Below are 20,295 nucleotides of genomic sequence, written 5' to 3' on the forward strand. Positions count from 1 at the left end.
AGTTTGGTTGATGCTCATCTATCAGATTGTGAAGAGAAACTCATGTCTCATAGCCACCATCACAAAAGCCCCAGGCCTTCCTGTCAAAAAAAAAATCACAGACTAACTTTTCACCGATTCATCCAGGGTCACATCTCGAAGATGGACACCAGAGTTGATCCGGCAATACCGGATGGGATTGGGATTGACGTGCTGTGTATGAGACATGGTGGTGACAGTAGTTATATGTAAGGTGTCAATATCACGTCTAGATAGGGAATTTGCCTCATCATTTGCTTTTCCTCGGATGTGCCGAATGTCCGATAAAAATTGTACGATGAAGTCCAAGTGCCAAATCTCTCTAGCTGAGTAGAGATGTTTGCTTGTACTTGCGATATGCATAAGAAGCTGGTGGTCTGTATAAATGGTGAAAGGACGACCTTCCAATAAAAAGTGAAAATGTTTCACTGTGAGATAGATGGCCAAGAGTCCTTGACTAAACTTACTATACTTTGTGCCAGTGATACCTTGGCTGAAAAAAACAACAATTGCCCAGGAACACATTGTTCTAACACTGTTCCCACAGCACTGGCATGCATCTGTGGTAAGAGAGAGCAAGGCATTGGCATTTTGATGTACAAACATCATGGCATTCACAAGTGCCATCTTCACATCACTGAAGGCACGCATCATCTCCCAGAGTTAATGGTTTTTAGGAAACGGACTTATCAGATCATTTTTGTAGTTCAGTTAGGGGTAATAGAGATGCTGCAGCATTCGGCAGCAATTGGCGATATGTTTGAACACATGAAACATTTGCGGCTGAAAGAACACATGACATTTTGGGTTCTGCGTTCCTCTGTGGTTGGAGAGACCACTGAAATCTCTGCACCGCAATTGACAAGAAATTGAACACCCGAGAGACAGTCTTTGAGGAAAAGATGGTGGCCAGCACCATTCGCGATGAAGGTAAGTACACGACCACGACAGACTGATATACACTACCTCATGTTCTCTTCTTTTAGCACTAATTTACTTAATTTGTAAGTGTAAAGTATCACTTTAGTATTTGCACCTGCAATGAATATTTGACATATTCAAGATAACAAATTCTGATTCTGAAAGCAATGAAATGATCTGGTGTTATATTAGCAAAATACTAATCTTTCAACTAATTCAGAACCACTTTAATCTGTACTTTCACTGCTCCATTTTCTCTGCTCTCCACATGAGATATACAGATTTCCAATTCAATCTTTAAAAGCAGACAAAGAGGAGAACAAAGATATGGACTGCCTCATCATTTCTCATCATTTTGTTAAGAATCATTTGCAGAATAGTATTTGATCCAAAATATCAAAGGAAGTCACATGCTGGATATCTAAATGAACATTATTAGATTATGTTTTTTATTAAATACAAGAACATTTAAATACATCTTCAGGGGTCTTTTGACTGATAGTCAAGAAATATCATTTGGTGACTAGTTGATTGAAATTAATATTAATGATATGGAAATGTTCAGCAAGTCCACATGTGTTGTCACACATCATCATGTCAAATTGTATTTCTTCTCAGATGAAATAATATAATTTCTTGAATGCGATGACAGCAGGTGGTGCTGTTGGCTTCTGATCCCACTGTAAGGACATGACAGTGTCATTCATAATGCTGAACACAGGTTGGTTACTTTTCCTTCCATTTGCAGAGTATGTCTCACTTTGCTTTATTGCATATTCACAACATTCCTCCCAGATATTCTGGCTCTTATTCCTCATTCAATTGTTCACTATTTACAGTGCACTACATAACATTTGGGACAAAGACACTTTTTCGTTTATATGCTCCTGAGTTCCACAGTTTTAAATTTGTAATCAAACAAATCACACTTGTCTAAAGTGCACAGTCCAGGTTTTATTCAAGGTTATTTGCATACATTTTGGTTTGACCATGTAGAAATTACAGCACTTTTTATACATAGTTCTCCAATTTCAGGGCACCATAATGTTTGGGACATTTGGCTTCACAGGAGTTTGTGATTACTCATGTTTGTTTAATTGATTCATTGGTGCAGGTATAAGAGAGCTAGGTTCACTTCTAAGCTTTTGATGACCTTTGGAGTCTGTAGTTGCCATTTTTCAACATGAGGACCAGAGTTGTGCCAATGAACGTCAAAGAAGCCATTATGAGGCTGAAAATCAAGAATAAAACATTAAGAGACATGGTCCAAACTTTAGGATTGTGTAAATCAACTGTTTGGAATATCATTGGAGCATACTGGTGAGTTCAGTAATCGCCAAGAGACTTATAGGCCAAGGAAGATCTCCACTACTGATGATAGAAAAATTCTCATCATAATGAAGAAAAATCCCTAAACACATGTCCGACAGATCAGAAACACTCTTCAGGAGGCAGGCGTGGATGTGTCATGACTACTGTCCACTGAAGACTTTAAGAACAGAAATACTCAAGCAAAGTATATCAGTAACAATTGGATCTAGAGCAGTGGTTCTCAATCTTCCCTTCCCATTCACGTACCACCTTAAGCAAATAAATATGTGGCAATCGATACTCATTTGGGGTTTTCCACCTATACTAGAATATCAGCAGCCCCGGCCATATTTCAAGGGCCCACACACAAATTATTTTATGGACTTTTAATGACATTATAATTACCAGTCGAGATGACTCAGAGAACCAATCCAATCTAGAAAAGGCCCTTACCCGTTTACAAGAAGCAAACATCCAGCTGTGCCAAGATAAATGTGTATTTATGGTACCTTCCGTCACATATCTGGGCTTTACAATTATCAGAGAAGGAGTACAAATAGACACTGCTGGCACCAAAGCATTCTGCAGAGCACCTTACCCAACAAACCGAGCCAAATTGCAATCATACCCAGGCTTGGTTAACCATTATCATAAATGGCATTGGAATGACGAGACTAGTCACGCAGTGGACCATTTGAAAGAAATACTAACATCAAGCAATGACCAAAACAAAGAAGTTATTTTGGTGCTAGTCATGTCGCCAGTAGGATTAGGAACGATGTTGTCACAAGTAACTGAAGAAGGGGAACAACCAGTGGTTTATACCTCCCAGTCGGTCTCTGATGACTTGTGAACAGAAGTATGCACAACTGGAAAAAGGACTTGCCATAGTGTTTGGCATCAAATGATTCCATCAAAACTTATATGGTAGGAAATTTACTTTAGTAACTGACAACAAACAGCTAAGTTTGATTCTAGGCTCTAAAAAGGGGATACCAGCGCTAGTGATGATAAGAATTCAAGGATGGGCCACGTTGCTTGCCACATACAACTATAACTTAAAACATAAACCAGCAACACAAAACAACCATGGTGATGCACTATCTCTCCTGCCCCTTCCGGAAATTAACAGAAAGACAAGATAATTAAATGGATGGTGGAGGCTACAGCTCTATCAATCAAGAACAACTTCACCATCTACCTATTACAGCAAAAACAATCAGAAAAGAAATACAAAAAGAAACTCTACTATCAAGGGTCATCCACGCCAAATGGGTGGTCCAAGGCTGAAATGATATCGGAAGAACTAAAATCTTATTATACAAGGCACCATGAGGAAGGTTGTTTATTGTGGGGAACAAAATGGCAAACAGCTATATTATCAGAACTCCTCAACAACCACCTAGGGATGGTTCGAATGAAGGCATTGGCACGGATGCACATCTGATGGCCCTCAACAGGCCTGGACATTGAACAGATTGTTTAGAAGATGTGGCATTTGTCAAGATGTGCAACCCAGAGCCCGTCAGGCTGAAGTGAATCATGGGAATGGCCATCACAACCCTGGCACAGGATTCACATTGATTTTGCTGGGGGAAAACTTCCTCAATCTAGTTGATGCACACTCCAAATGACCAGTGGTGAAACATATAAGGAAAACAATAACAGACCAGACCATTGAAAAACTGTGAAGTATATTTGCATTGTATAGATTACTAATTGAACTGGTTTCCAATAATGTTCCACAGTTTGGAGGCCTTTAAGGCCTATGGAATAACAATATTCAACACATCTTGTCAGTACCCTATCACCAAACCACAAATAGGGAAGCAGAACATTTTGTAATATTAAACCGCCAAGTCACTGAGCATAGTCCTTCAGTCCTTCAAGAAGGCCATGAAAACAAAGAAAACACTAAATGTATCATGAAATTGCAGATTTCGTATTAGGCTATAGAACTATACCTCACTCAACCACCAAACAAACACCAGCTGAATTGATGTTTGGACGTATCTTGAGAAAAATGCTTTCCACAGTACATCCAAACATAGGCCTTCAAATAGAGCAATCTACATCTCCCGATAAGACTACCAGATCTCTAGAAGTGGGAGAATCAATACTGGTACGAGACTACCAGGATAATAAAGGACCATGGGTGAGAGGAGCTATCCTTAAAAAACTAAGACCTTGTTCTTATCTTATACTGGTGGGAACTAAAATATTTGAGAGCAGTGGATGATCCTATGGCCACAGCCAACAATCCTGATGAGATACCAGATGAAATTCTGTGGGCCTATGCTACTCTAGATGAAACTCCAGGGGCCTATCCTACTGTGAACATTCCAGAATTACCTTCAAGGCATGAGGCTGTGCCTCAACCAAGCAGTCCCACGACTCAACAAAGCAGTCCTGCTGAACACAGTCCTATGTAATGTCCCAATAAGGTTCTCGAAAGACAAACTTCACAGTCCTCACCACCAACCGAGGTACTACACCCAAAAGCAAAGAGCCCGGAGAAGTTGCAAAGTTCCTCAATGGATTATACCTCTCTGAGATGATCAAAAAGGGAAAATCATCCCCCCGAGTGACTGAAGGACTATGCTCAGTGACTTGGCAGTTTAATATTACATTTAATTATAGCTTATTCATCATCCTGAGAGGAACCACATAGATATTGTGGTTTAGTTATAGTGCTGCCCATATGTTATTTCACAAAGCATTCATTTTGTGGGGGCGGGGGGTGGGGGAATAAGAGTGTTATGTATATTTACACTGGGTGTGATGACATCATCATTCATACATATTGGGTATGGGGGGACCATTTTTATTTCTGTATTAAAAAATGAATGAAGCATCACATCTCCGCGTGCAGTTCTTTCTGAACATCAAATACATGACAATTATTGACTAGATACCCAGATCAGAACTGTATAAAACATCGATGTATAGCACATTCTTTCTCTCTCTGCCTCATGGTCGAAGCCACGGACATCGCTCCATGCCAGGTCGCTACTGTGGACATTGCTGGAAGTGTTGTGGGTAAGGTGTACAATACACTGAAGTTGATGGATTAATACTTGTAGAGAGCCACACCCCAGTTGTTAAGGGTTTCACAGACTTTAAGCAGTCATTGCATGCAAGGGATATGCAACAAAGAATGACTCCTTTAATGTACATACCATTGCTATGTCCCAAATATGGTGCCTAAAATGAGGGGACTATGTTTAAAAAGTACTGCAATTTCTACTTGGTCAAACCAAAATGTATACAAATAACCTTTAATAAAATCCGGAATGTGCACTTTAATCACATGTGAATTGTTTGATTATAAATTAAAAACTATGGAGCACAGGGGCAAATAAAGGAAAAAAGTGTCTTTTCTGATCTGGCATCCACATTGCACACTTTTCAAGGGCAGCTTTCCTTAATGGCCCACATTTCTCCACTTTGTGAAGAACACAAAACCCAACTCTAATGGTCCTCCTGCTCCACATGTCACACTTCACTGAAACAAGGGCTGAGAACAGAATTGAATAAACTCAGCTCTCTAAGTTACGCAACATATTGACTAACTAAGGTTTTCAGGGAGCAATGAGGTTCAATTCAATTAGGATATAACCAGATGAAGATTGGGGGCTTTCTTCCAACCATGAAGGACATCTATAATACTCGATGCAGGTGAAAGGCAATAAACATTGTGAAGGACTCCACACACCCCTCACGTAAACTGTTCTCCCTTCTTCCATCTGGTAGGAGGTATTGCAGGAATAGGGCCCATACATCTAGATTGGGCAACAGTTTTTCCCCCAGGCCTGAATTCCCAGAACATATGTGCATAGAGTACCTTGGTATCAGGGACCCTTACAGTATATTTAATATTTTATGTGTTTAACTTCTATTTTAAATTATATTTATGTAAATATGGTCCATGGTCCTGGAGAAATGCCATCTCTTCTTTACTGTGCAAGCATGGTATGAATGATAAATAAAAGTGACGACTTGATTTGAAATCAGACTGAATACCAAAGGGCCCTCTTCCCCAACCCATTGTGGCTGACAGCACCTAATAGCCTGAATACGCCTGAGATTGATTTCAGAAGCTAAGCAAGGTCAGGACTGGTCAGTACTTGGAGAGGAGTGCTTAGGAACAGTAAGTGCTGTAGGTTTCTGCGAGGGGCTCTGGACAAAGTGGTGACTCTGTGGGCCTTACGATAGACAAAAGTTAAAGAATTTCATGTATGTTACATTCTAAATGTAGTATTAGATGACAATAATGGAAGTTTTACCTTTGACAACAATGATCTCATTGAAGGTGATTACATCTACACTGGATATTATATCCAGAAATAATGGTGGTGTTTGCCTCAGCCAGGAAGTTATAATAGTCTGGGTCATGCAGTGCACCCATCCCTGCCAGCATAGTTTCCCTGAGTATACAGATATTTGCCAAACATTAGTCCATCTATGCAGGTATAATAATATAAATATAATCCTGGCAACTGTTTAGTGTCTATTGACATTGGCGCTATTTGCCTCATACGCAGCTGCAACCAAGACAGTTAATCACTGCACATGAGGCTTACAAAGCCATCTATTAGTTATGTGAGGATTCCAATACTGCATCTGAGTTAAATCCAAATATATTAGTTGATTTTTCACAGAGGTTTTTAGAAGTGGATTTATAGAAAGAAACTTCATAATGCATGAATCCTTCTTCCATGTTATTTTTCACTCTGAAGCAACTGTTCCTGGCAAGCTGCTATTAATGCCCCTACTGCATCAAAACAAAAGGCCTCCCAATTTGAGTAATAAATGGGTCAATATCACCACTGAAAATGGAGGAATAGAAGTCTGATTCTGTCCGTTGGGATCTTTAGCAATATAAGCGATTTAATCACGAGCAGCAGGTCAACATCATCAAGCAGTACAGTGGCTATTCACAGATTTTTATTAGTTTAAAAAGTGAGAATTATATTAATGTTAGAATGAAAGGGGCATTTCAAACCAATGTCTAAATATCACCAACATTGGGACAAACACTAAAGGAGAGTAATAGTTTTGATCACAGTTAATGTGATCATTTGTTATTCATTCTTGCGAGGCACTACTTGGGCTCGGACTGAATGCCCATTTCTAATTGGTCTTGAGAGAGCAGCAACGAACTGATTTCTTAAACCTGTGTGAAAGCACTACCATAGGACTGTTAGTAGTAAGCCTTGTCTTTCATGGTAGGTTTGGGATGTGCTGTTGAAAGAGCCTTGGCAAATTATTGCAGTGGATCTTCTGGGATGCTGCACACTGGGATCTGCTGGTAGAGGAGGAAGGAGATTCAATATGCATCTAAGCAGGCTGCTTCACATTAAAAACTGTCCAACTTCCTGAATGTTGTTGGAGCTGCATATATCCAGGTAAGTAGAGATTATACCGATTCATTTATAATTTATGATTTAGGGAACAGAAGGTTTTGGAGGAAAGGAGTTGAGTCACTCACTGCAGATTTCTCTGTTTCTAAGGTGCTCTTGTAACCATAATACTTGGACCTGGGTCTAGGTACTACCATAAGACACTACTACAATGTAGTGGGCTAAGGTCTTTGAAGTTCCAGAAGTAAAACATAAATGTCTGCAGACACCATGATTCTGAAGAAACTCAGCTGGTCAAACAGTGTACTTTATATAGCAAAGATAAAGATGGATAACCAATGTTTCAGGCTTGAGCCCTTCATCAAGGTATGAAAAAATGTTGGTAGGCATCTAAACAAAATGGTGGGGGAGGGCAGGGCACAGTCCCAAAGGCAGGAGGTAGGGCACATCAGCAAACAGGGGGAAGAGGAATGGCTCTGTGAATGGAGAGGGAAGGGAGTGGAGAGCTGAAGGAAAGAAGACAAAGAAAAAAGGGTAGAGAGGGAGAATGGAGAACAAGTTGGCAAAACAGAAGAAGTCGATGTTAACGCCATCCAGTTGGAGAGTGCCCATATGTAAAACCAAGTGTTGTTCCTCCAATTTACAGGTGGTCTTGATGGGACAGTACATGAGGCCACCTCCATTAGTTATGTATCTTGTGTATCTTTACCGTTGCTATATAAAGTACACTGTTTGACCTACTGAGTTTCTCCAGCATTGTGTTTTTACTTCACTGAAATTCAACGTGTTTATTTTTCCCTTGATGCCAATTAATGTGGTTTATTCAGGGTCCTTAATGGCATGTTGGAATAAATGATCTCTTGGTATAAAAGATGGATGCTCTTGCTTCATGTTTATAAATTGTCTCCTTTGTCCGTGTTGAACAGGTTACAGTGAGGATTGAAGCTTTATGATCTTGGTCAAAGATACCTTCCATCTCTCTGCTGACGATTGATAGCAGAATAATGGGGCAGTATTTCAGCTGATTTGATCTGTTTTTTTGTGATTAGAACATACTTGGACATTTTTCACATTGCAAGATAAAATCTAGTGAAAGCAATCTGAAACGTCTTAGATAAAGTTGCAGTTGTTTCTAGAGTATACATCACTACTTGATCCAGCTGGGGATCCGAAGTTCTTTGATGGTTCTTGATACAACACAGAATGAAATGCATTGGTAAATTCTGGCATCTGTGACATTATGGACCTTACAAAAGACTGAGATAAATAATCTACTCAGGAACTACTGTACATTCTTACAGACACATGCTAAGGACCACAGTGGTTGAGCTTGTCCTTAAAACCTTCTCCCGCTTTGCTCTTAACTGCTTTCACTGGACAGTTTGGGAAATTTGTGCTATAATTCCCTTTGGTACATCTGGTTCAATGAGTGAAAATATGTTGGGTTCCATCTATGGATTACTGGACACTCCCCTTGTTAAAGAAACAGATATACACATTTTACAGGAACAAGTCCAACCAAAATGCTGGCATGTGTCATAAAGCTAACTACTTTATTAGTGAGGAAGCCGGATCCTGTATGTTCTAGCAAGTGGTGACTTGTCTCCATGACAGAAGGGACAATATCAAATCAACACATGCTTGTTAGTTTTCATTTTATATGTTGGAAGGAGATAAACAGCCTCACAGTAATAAGATGCAAATATAAGCCCCACATTCAATTAATTTCTAAAAATGGAACCTGAATATATTTTGGAGCTAATAAAAAGCCCAGATGAATACTCTGTGCGGAGTGAGAGGTGACTGAGTTTTGATCAAAGGCACAACAGTGACAGGAGCACGAAAGAGAGAGAAGAATGAGAACCTAACAACAGCTGGAATACATAACTCCCAGGAATTGATAGTGTGGCACTGTTGTTATAAGAGGCATAGACCAGTGAATGGGAGATGTTCAGGATCCTTCTCTTGACAGCATAGAGATGGGCAGTAAAAGGTTAATTGGAATGTAAGGAATGTCAATGGCTCTAAATATTACATAAAACCTGGAAGAATTAAAGATATCAACTGATTACTAATTTATTCAGTGATAATTATTTCTTCTTCTTCTTCTTTGGCTTGGCTTCGCGGACGAAGATTTATGGAGGGGGTAGAAAGTCCACGTCAGCTGCAGGCTCGTTTGTGGCTGACAAGTCCGATGCGGGACAGGCAGACACGGTTGCAGCGGTTGCAGGGGAAAATTGGTTGGTTGGGGTTGGGTGTTGGGTTTTTCCTCCTTTGCCTTTTGTCAGTGAGGTGGGCTCTGCGGTCTTCTTCAAAGGAGGTTGCTGCCCGCCAAACTGTGAGGCGCCAAGATGCACGGTTTGAGGCGTTATCAGCCCACTGGGGGTGGTCAATGTGGCAGACACCAAGAGATTTCTTTAGGCAGTCCTTGTACCTTTTCTTTGGTGCACCTCTGTCACGGTGGCCAGTGGAGAGCTCGCCATATAACACGATCTTGGGAAGGCGATGGTCCTCCATTCTGGAGACGTGACCCATCCAGCGCAGCTGGATCTTCAGCAGCGTGGACTCAATGCTGTCAACCTCTGCCATCTCGAGTACTTCGACGTTAGGGATGAAAGCGCTCCAATGGATGTTGAGGATGGAGCGGAGACAACGCTGGTGGAAGCGTTCTAGGAGCCGTAGGTGGTGCCGGTAGAGGACCCATGATTCGGAGCCGAACAGGAGTGTGGGTATGACAACGGCTCTGTATACGCTTATCTTTGTGAGGTTTTTCAGTTGGTTGTTTTTCCAGACTCTTTTGTGTAGTCTTCCAAAGGCAATACTAATTATTTATTGATTAATTTAATCCCTTACTCCATCCAATGTTAGACATGCCAATGAGCAGACAAGAAACCCCTTATTCAACCAATCCTTCTAGTATTTATTGCTCAATCTCTTATTCTTCATCAGCATCCATTGATTAGCTGATCAACCAGCAACACTCTGTGACCACTCACTATCTGAAAGTAGACTTAATCCCCTATGACTCAAAATTCAAATGGTCACCTGCCCTCAAGCAAATAATCATCTTCTTTGGATCTCACCATTGACAATATTGTACGGTAGGTTATTCTAACTAATTGCAAATATTCAAGCCTTTAACACTGAAATAATATCCATCTGACCCACACTGCTGGGGAATTATCAAAATAGCCAAATGGGATTTGATAAGTTTGGCATGAAGTGGATGGATTTCCTGAAAGTCATTCTGTTGAGCAGCTTAGCACACCAATCCTTGTTCCAAAGGATTTTCTGTGTATTTTGGCATACAAATAGAGTCTTGAAACCCACAAAAAGCACTCAAAAATCAGGGGTCAACTTATACACTGGGTACAAAGTGAGATCTTAAACCAAAAAAAAAAACGCTCAGCGTAAATTTGGCATATGAGAGAGACAACCTTTGAATCACAAGAAAAGCCCCCAACCTATAACAAATTTTCTTGCAGCAGCAGAGTTGCTGGATTTCTTGGCCACTTTTATTACTTTTAACTTAAAACTTGCTTCATAGTTACGTCATTTTGCTGGAGGCTCCATGATAACAACCACCCTCAGGCTAGGCCCAACAGCTCAGTCAACGCGATTTTTGGGAGGGTCAATTTTATATGATAAAACCATGAAAATGAGGCTAAAAATGGGGACTCGACTTATCTTAAGGTCAACGTATCCTGAAATATATGGTAGTTGAACATTGGTATGCATTCTATCTCTCATGGAATCAAGCTGCAAGGTCTCATAAGTAACAATGGTAATGTTTTTTGTGCTTGTGAGCGAGGACACAAAGTAGGTCTCAAAGGCAAGGACTGTGAACAAAGTTTTGATGTAGGGAAGAATTTTATTTACAGAAGTCGTGTGGGAAAATGGTAACTGATGCAGAGCGAACACACACACGCACACAATGAACTGGAACATACAATGATCAGGGAAAAATCACTTTGATGATCCCACCACCACTTGACTCAGTGCAGGCATGGCTCTATGCTACAAGGGACACTAATTAAATGCTCCCAACCCTTTTAACAATGCACATCTTACCAACAGTTTCCCCTGCGCCCTTCCACATTTCTAGGCCTGGAGTGAAGCAGGGTGGTCCCAAGCTGGCAAAGAGAGAGAACAAAGAGCACATGGAACCTTTATAGTGCTGGAGGGACAAGCCCACATCATTTACTGGGGGCCAATGGCTCAGTGGCAGGAGAGTTAATCTAATTACAACAGCCAATGGCCCAAGGCCAAGTACAGACAGGCTGGAGAATGCAGTCCAGGTAATTTACATGGACACCAACAGCAAGATGTGCATTAATGGCTGGGGAGGAACCAAACCTTGATTGGCAGGTGGTGTGTCCTCAGACGAGGTAGGGGGGCAGTGCTGTCACATGACAGCCACAACCCTTCCCAATACAGTGATGTTGGTTGAAGGATAAATATTGGACAGGATTATACCTCTGCTCTTCTAACATAGAGCAATATAGAAAGAAGACCATTTAAAATCTGACCCAAAAGGCAGTAACTTTGATGCTGTAGCGCTCTTTCACAAGCGCACTGTATGCTATATTTTTGTTCTTGAATCTTTGTCGTGGGATTTTATTCTAGAATAATTATATTCAAGGGAGGAATGCTCTCAACTGAGCCAAAGATGAACTTAGCTTCAATGTTCTCAGATTTAATGCCGTCATCTTCTGACACATATTACTGAAGTTAGGACCTATAGAATAGCTGTGAATAATATACTGGGAAGACTGCCAAGATCCACAGATTGGATTCATTTACTTTTGGAGAGGAGTAAAAATTGGGGAAATAATCCCGTAGGCACAAATGTTGGCATGGAAATTTAAACAGTCTGTAGTACTATGTATTCCTGCTGTGTCAATGGAAATACTGTAGAAACATAATTAAATAATTAATAGCAATTAAAGGCTGTGAAATTCTATTTCAACCTGTACACATCTTGACAGAAAACAATCATTTAATATCAATTAAAATATAAATTATATTTAAGAAATGATTACTTACCAAAAACCTGATTCATATGATGTTATGCTGTCACCATTCAGATGAATGAAAAATATTCTTTAGTCCTTATTCTTTCAACGTCCATGCATTCAATGGCCTTCCTCCCATGAAACACAAATTATTTTAAAAAATTATAAAGTACAACAGTTAGATGATCTTGTGCTCCTCTCTTATAACGTGGTTTCAGGTGGACAGGCTTTAAATGCTGTAAGCCAGTGGTTCTCAACTTTTTCTTTCCATTCACATACCATTTTAAGTAATCCTTATGCCATAGGTGCTCTGTGATTAGTAAGGGATTGCTTGAGTGGGAAGGGAAGATTGAGAATCACTGCTCAAGACCCAATTGTTACTGAAGTATTTTGCTTGAGAAAATTGTCATTGGCCCATTTCCTTTGGAGTTCTGAAACCGTGCACATAACGAGTCAATTAGGTACAATTAAAACAGTGGTTTTCAAACTTTTTCTTTCCACTCACATCCCACCTTAAGCAATCCCTTACTAATCACAGAGCATCCATGGCATAGGGAATACTTAAAGTGTTATGTGAATGGAAAGAAAAAGACTGAGAACTACTGCAGGGGTAAAATACAAAAGTCTGCAGACACCATGGTTGAAGTAAAAACTCAACGCTGGAGAAACTCACCAGATTAAACACTGCAAAGAAGCAGAGAGAGCAGCAGTCAATGCTTTGTGGGTACCTCAGATCCTTGCCAGGACTTTCATTATGCTCTGAATGAAACCCCATCATTGTACCATGAGTAATCTTTCATCTTGAATGGGAACAGCAAATTGGAGATTTTATATTTTCAAATAGAGTCCAATAAAGACCAGTTGATAAATTTTAGATTTGAAAACTGTAAAGTATTTCCTTTTTCAATATTTTTATTAGTTTTATCATATACATGTTACATAGGTACATGAGAATAAAATAGAATAATAACAAATCTTATATAGTAATACAAATGGTATTTAACCTATGTTACATTAAAAAAAGTAGATAAAAACACTAAACTACTGATCTACTTATCAAACCACACACTACAGAGACTATTGGCTTAACACGAACAGCTACCGCTGATAATTAAAAAAAAGTAACCAATGGGGTCATAAACCAGAAAATGATTAAGAAAAGAACCCCATAAAGAAACAAAGTTAAGATTCATTTCAGTAGTGGAGCATCTAATTTTTTCCAACGTCACATCAGACAACCATTGAGTGTGAGTGGGAGGGACAGCATCTTTTCACCTCGTGAAAATGTCCCTTCTACTGATAAGGGAATCGAGGGCATTTACATGGAATTGTGAAGCAGTCAATATCAAACCCATTCTACTCTATCAAAAGCATTTTCAGCATCTAAAGAAATAATACATTCAGAGGATGAAACTGTAAGAGAATAAAGAATGTCTAACAAACGATGGATATTAAATTGTAAGTAACATCCCTCACTTATCCCAGTTTGATTCTCAGAAATGATTAAAGGCATGATATTCTCTAATCTATGAGCTAAAATCTTAGACATTATCTTAGTATCAATATTTAAATTGGTTGGTAGGAGGAACAATCTAACAGGTCCTTATACTTTTTAACAATAAGAAAAATGGAGGCTTCATTGAAAGTGTCTGGCTGAAAGCTGTAAAATATTTGAAAGAGGATCCAAAATGCTGCCTTTCAGTCTGAATGGCATTCTAGTTTTTAACCACAGAAATTTGATAAAATACTAGTGTGAGGTTGAGAATAGGTGGGAAGGGTTCAAGAAATAACAAAGTCCTGGACACCTTTTAGTAGTAAACTAGAGTTTTTATTTACACACAGGGGAATTCAAAACAGGGAATCCACTCACACACATGCATACAAAGCAGTAACATTCAACTCATGCACACCCATCGCTAGTTAATTGATGATAATCACAACTCTCGACTGTGATGCTAGGGTTACACAAACAATATCCGTCAATCCCTCTACCATAAGCAAGCATGGTACACTGATTAATACAAAGTTACAATTACAACAGGTGAAACACAGTGGTCTCTTGTGGGTGTAAGCCACAATAACCCCCACCCTGCACTGGCATGCACTTCACAACAGGTTTTCCAATGTAACCCATGGCTCACAACCTTGATCAGAATCCTCACAATCGGTCTTCCAGCATTGATCGTGGCTTGCAACCTGGAGTGGAGCTCAGCAATCATCTCGAAGGAACAAGTGATGAAGTTGGTCCATGTGGTGGGCTTTATACTGCAGTTGGCTGGGGAGGCCAGCTCAGATGTGCTCAGGTGACATATGAGAACCAGTAGCGTGGCAGCCTCACCTGTGAATGGGACTGACCTTGATTGGCAGATGAGGTGATTTCTGATCTGCTTCCCACCTGAAAGGTTAGATAACAACTGGTTAAAATCTGAAATGGCAACATATATAAAGAAACCAGGAATACTATAACATATACAGGTATATGTATAAAATAAAGCCTCTGAATGAAAATTTTAATTTAGAGGATTGATAGGAACCAACTTTACAAAAGCTTAGCACAGCATCTATGTCTCAAACATCTCAGTTTGAGGACCTGTTGGGATAATATCCCTCCTGCCAGCTCAGCAGATTCACCAGTTTTCTGCTGAATGTGCTTTACTCTATATTTGTTAACAGACATCATTCATTTGTCAGAGGAATATGACAAATCAAACTCACCAGCGTATAATCACTGATGTCTGGTGCATTGACACAATGCTTTTACTTCAATGTACTGACCAGCCTCATAGATGGCTAGTCACTGCTTGCACCAACAGACGAACAGATTCAGTTAATGTCAAAGGTAATATTGGGCCAAATAGGATCCAGACATAGCCATCTCTACTTGACAACAATACCTACCACCTTCAATTGTTCAAGCATGGGGATGGTTATTATTGATCATAAACTTAAATGGACCAGCCACAATTATTATGTCCACAAAACAGGTCAGAAGCAGAGCATTTCACAAGACAGGAATCAGGTTTTGGTAAAATACTCTCCACTTATCTATATTTGTGTGGCAGTAGCAACACATGGGAAGCTAAGTGGCATTCAGAACAAAGCTAAGCATCTGATTAGCACCTGTTCCACCCCTATGAGCATTTACTTTCTCCACCGCTGATGTTTTGTGGTTGCATTGCATTGTGGTATCTACAAAATGCTCCCAGCTCATTGAGGCTTCTATGAAAGTAGCCTCCAAACTCAGAGACATTTTAACCTCTCAGAGCAAGGGCGGTTTGCCTCCTGTCACATAATCCCAAATTGTAAATCTATTGTTGTAACTTTGTGACTGAGTCAATTATTTGGACGCCCAACTGGTGGGGTGTGGGAATATTTTGGTGCGGCGTGGGACTTAAGAATATTTTAGTGGGGCAGAGGAATATTTTGGGAAATAATTTAAAAATTGGTTTGAAAGAATAAACCCGTTATCTTGAATGTGTGTTTGAGATGGTTGACATATTGAAGTAGTAGTTGAATATGAAATACGTTTTCCAGAGTATTCCCGACCTTAATTGCATTGAAATATACTTGCATTAAATGATTTAATTAAACCTTCTTTTGAATATAAAACTTTTTTTCCACTAATGGTGGGACGTATGTATTTTTGAAAAATTTAAGTGGGGCCTAGGGCAAAAAACAGTTGAGAACCTCTGACTTGGACCATTCTTTCAGGTAGTTCTGTGGAGGATATGTGTACTGTCAGGACTATTAGTCATCAGCTGCTCACTTACATCTTCACAAGGAATGGGCATTGAATTCCAGCTTTGTCAAAAAAAATTTGGATTCCACATCCTAATCAAAATGTTTTTCATATTCTATAATCAGCACAATTTACTATTAAACATAAAACAAATTCTGTTGTGTCCACAGAGTCTTGCCTTAGTCTTTTCCACACTGATGCAATATTTTCCTCTATTAGAAGTCACATTACTTGACCTAGTTTTTCTACTGCTTGGTTTGAATGCTTAAGGCATGCTAATCTGGTACTGCAGGGAGCAGTTGCACCACATGAAACTCAAGACTTACACAGATTGATGTTCATCTCACATATACAACCTGATTAACTCTGCATGTGCCCGGAACATAGTTCGGACAAATCCAGCAAATGACCCTTCACCAAATTGATTTGTTGTAGTTGCTTATGATGACGTGAAAACACATTGATTACTTCGCTGAAGTTTTCTACTGAGAAATTGTCATTTAATTAACTTCCTCAAAACAAACATAGTATACCATTGAGCTCAGCCCTGCTGGGATAAAATCCAAGGTTGCATTTGTGGGAGGCATGTTAGCTCAGTTTGATCCTCTCTAACAGAGAAACATTGGACAAGGATTTATGAGGAAAATCTAGATAGATTCATTTGACTGCCTCTTTGCCATTAAGTGGCCCCCATAGTTTGCAATATCAGCAGCATGGTTTTAATGATTTTATTTTCCAGCCAGGGTAAACCAGGCTCTTAATTGGCTGCAAGCATCTGCAGGGGCTGATCTCATGAGATATTACAGTTAAAGTCATCCTCAATCTTTTAAGGGGAGTAAATTGTGACTGGAGTGGGTGCTGATATTATTCTGCAAGTACATCCAAGCTGAGAAACATGTAAATATGTGACAACATGGGAGTTCCCAGTTCCTGAGATTTTAGGTGCTGCACAGGAAGTCCTTATGAAGGAGGCGCACAGTAAAAGAAATGCCCTGTGTCTTCACATGGCCACAAAGTTCTCCAGGCAAAAGTTCAAAGAGCAATGGGAACAGATAAATACAAAGGTCAACACGAGGATTTGATTGCAGATTACCACATCAGCATCATTGATCTATCAACAATCTTTATTATTTTGATCCTTGCACATCAATTCCTTGTAAATGTGGAATCACAGCAAGCATCACACTCAAATATCACAGCTTGCACAAAGTGTCATGTTGCCACCAAAGACCCAAATGAATTGTGTAATACTCACTTTCAACATCTCTTTCTCGTGTAGGATTATGTGTATAACTAGAGGCAATTGTGGATAAGGTTTTAAAAAAAAGGGAGATCCTGGAAAACTGAAACAAAAGCAGAAATGTTGCAAACACTGAGAGGGTCAGATATAAGTAAATCTCAAAAATATGTAGACACTGTAATTGAAGTAAAAACACAAAATGCTGGAGAAGCTCAGCAGGTCAAACAGTGCCCTTTATGTAACAAAGGTAGAGATACAAAACCAATGTTTCAGGCTTGAGCCCTTCAACAAAGTATGAGAAAATGCCGGCAGGCATCCGAACAAAAGGGTGGTGAGGGGTGGGAAAAGGAGGGTGGCAATGACAGATGAGGTGAAGAAAGGAAGGAAGGAACAGCAGAAATGAGGGATGGCTGGGTGGGTGGAAGAACTGGAAAGACAGGAAAAGGGGAGGGGAAAGAAAATGCAACCAGAAGGAATCATGGACGGAGCAGATCTTGCAGAATGCCGAGAGGGGAGGAGAAGGAAAAATGTGTCTGGTGGTGGGATCCTATAGTAAGTGCCAGAAATTCCATCAGATAAGTATGTTGGATGCGGAGACTGGTGGGTGAGGATGAGGGGCATTCTATGTTTGTTGCGCCTGGGAGCAGAGGGGCCAGGGAAGATGAGTGGGAAATGGAGGAGGTGGTGCAGATGAGGAGTGTGTTGATAGTGGTGAAGGGCAAGCCACTTTTGTGGAAGAAGGCAAACATTTCGGAAGATCTGGACTGGAAGACCTCATCTTGGGAACAGAAAAATTGAGAGAAGGGGATGGAATCATTGCAGGGGACAGGGTGTGAGGAAGTGTCGTCCAGGTAGTTATGGGAGTTGGAGGGTTTGTAGTATATGTCTGTGGAAAGAGAACAGGTCACACAGGATCTATGAAAAAGAACCAGAGTGAACATTTCACTTCAAACATCATTTGTGAGATCTTAACCAGAAGAGTGCAGGTGTTTCTGCAAATCTTAGACCCGTGGACAAGATGGTGCTGGACATTATCAGGACAGTAATTGTTGAGGCTGTAGTTGGCTTCCCCATACATAACCCTACTTAAATTCCATCAAACTGCAACTTCTTCATTCGTGGGAGGTGCTGAAAATTAGCATCTTTTATTTATCCCTCCCAGCACTACAACCTTACCTTTGTTAGGTTTTTTTGTTGACAGCTGAAAAGCTGCAGCCTTACTTGACAATTCAGAATCAGACAGCATCACAATGACGCCACACTGTCAATCAACTCCACGTCTTCAGTCAGCTACGTTGATGCTCTACATAATTTAGGGGTTACCTTAGGGGTAGGAATCAGGTGGTGAATGGCCTGCATCCAGAAGAAGAGGAAGATTTGTGGTGCGCTGTTAGCCAGAACCAGATGCACACAAGGTAAAGACTGTACAACAGGCTTTAATCCACAAAGACTTTCACAGAGCCAGGTTGGCTGTAGCTGCAGTAACTCTGAGTGAGGCTTCAGGAGGATGGCGCAGGGTTATAAACCAGAGGGTGATTGACACCCGACCAAGTGGGTCTTGATCCATTCAGGCCGACTGATTGACAGCCAGCCAGGTGTTGTCCTGTCCCCTTACACTCCTGAAGGTATAGAGGTTGCCCTTTGCAGTAGGCCGGCGGTACACTCCTGCAGGTACAGATGTTGCCCCCTGCAGTAGACCTGTGGTGTACCACCACATTCACCGCCTTCTTTAAAATTGTCCCGGGGTGGGGGTGGGGGGGGCAGTAACAAAGAATTGTACCCACTATACAACATACAATATTTACAGATTGAGATGATACAGCGGCCACCGGCGTCTCTGTGACCATCGTAGGACTGGCTCTTGGTCACTGGTCGGAGGGGAAGTGGGAGGGCTGGCGGCAGGGGTCTGTGTGACTGTTGTGGTGCCGTGCAGAGGGGTGGCCGAGGGGGCCAGGGTCAACGTATAAGAGTCGAACCTAATGTAGGCGTAGTTGTGTTTTGCACGTTGGAGGAAGACCTGCTCAGCCAGGGCTTCGGCCCTGTGTGTCCGTATGTGCTTACGCAGGAGCACCGGTCTCGGGGACGTGAGCCATTCTGGGAGGGACATTCCAGTAACTGACTTCCTGGGGAATGAGAACAAATATTCATGAGGGGTCTCGTTGGTAACCATACACATCAGCGACCGAATGGCATGGAGCACCTCAGGCAGGGTGTCCTGCCAGTACTCAACGGCCCACCCTTTTGACTTGAGAGCCAGGAGGACTGCCTTCCAGACCTCCTGTTTTTGTGTTCCACTTGCCCATTGCCTCTCGGGTTATAATTCGTCGTGCGACTGGTCACGATGCCCCTCGCTGTCAGGTACTGGCGCAGCTCGTCACTCATGAAACTAGATCCCCCGTCACTGTGGATGAAAGCAGTGTAGCCAAACATGGTGAAGATCTGCCCCAGGGCTCTGATGACGATGGCCTTGGAGGTGTCCAGGCAAGGGATAGTGAAAGGGAAGCGTGAGTACTTGTCCACTACCGTGAGGAAGTAGACATTTCGATTCGTGGAAGGCAGGGGCCCTTTGAAGTCTATGCCGAGATGCTCGAAGGGCCGAGTGGCCTTTACAACGTGGGCTTTGGACGGGCGGAAGAAACGAAGTTTACACTCCACGCAGACCTGGCAGGCCTCAGTCATGTCCCTGAC

Source organism: Narcine bancroftii, chromosome 1 (assembly GCF_036971445.1).
Source record: "Narcine bancroftii isolate sNarBan1 chromosome 1, sNarBan1.hap1, whole genome shotgun sequence".
NCBI classification, from domain to species: Eukaryota; Metazoa; Chordata; class Chondrichthyes; order Torpediniformes; family Narcinidae; genus Narcine; species Narcine bancroftii.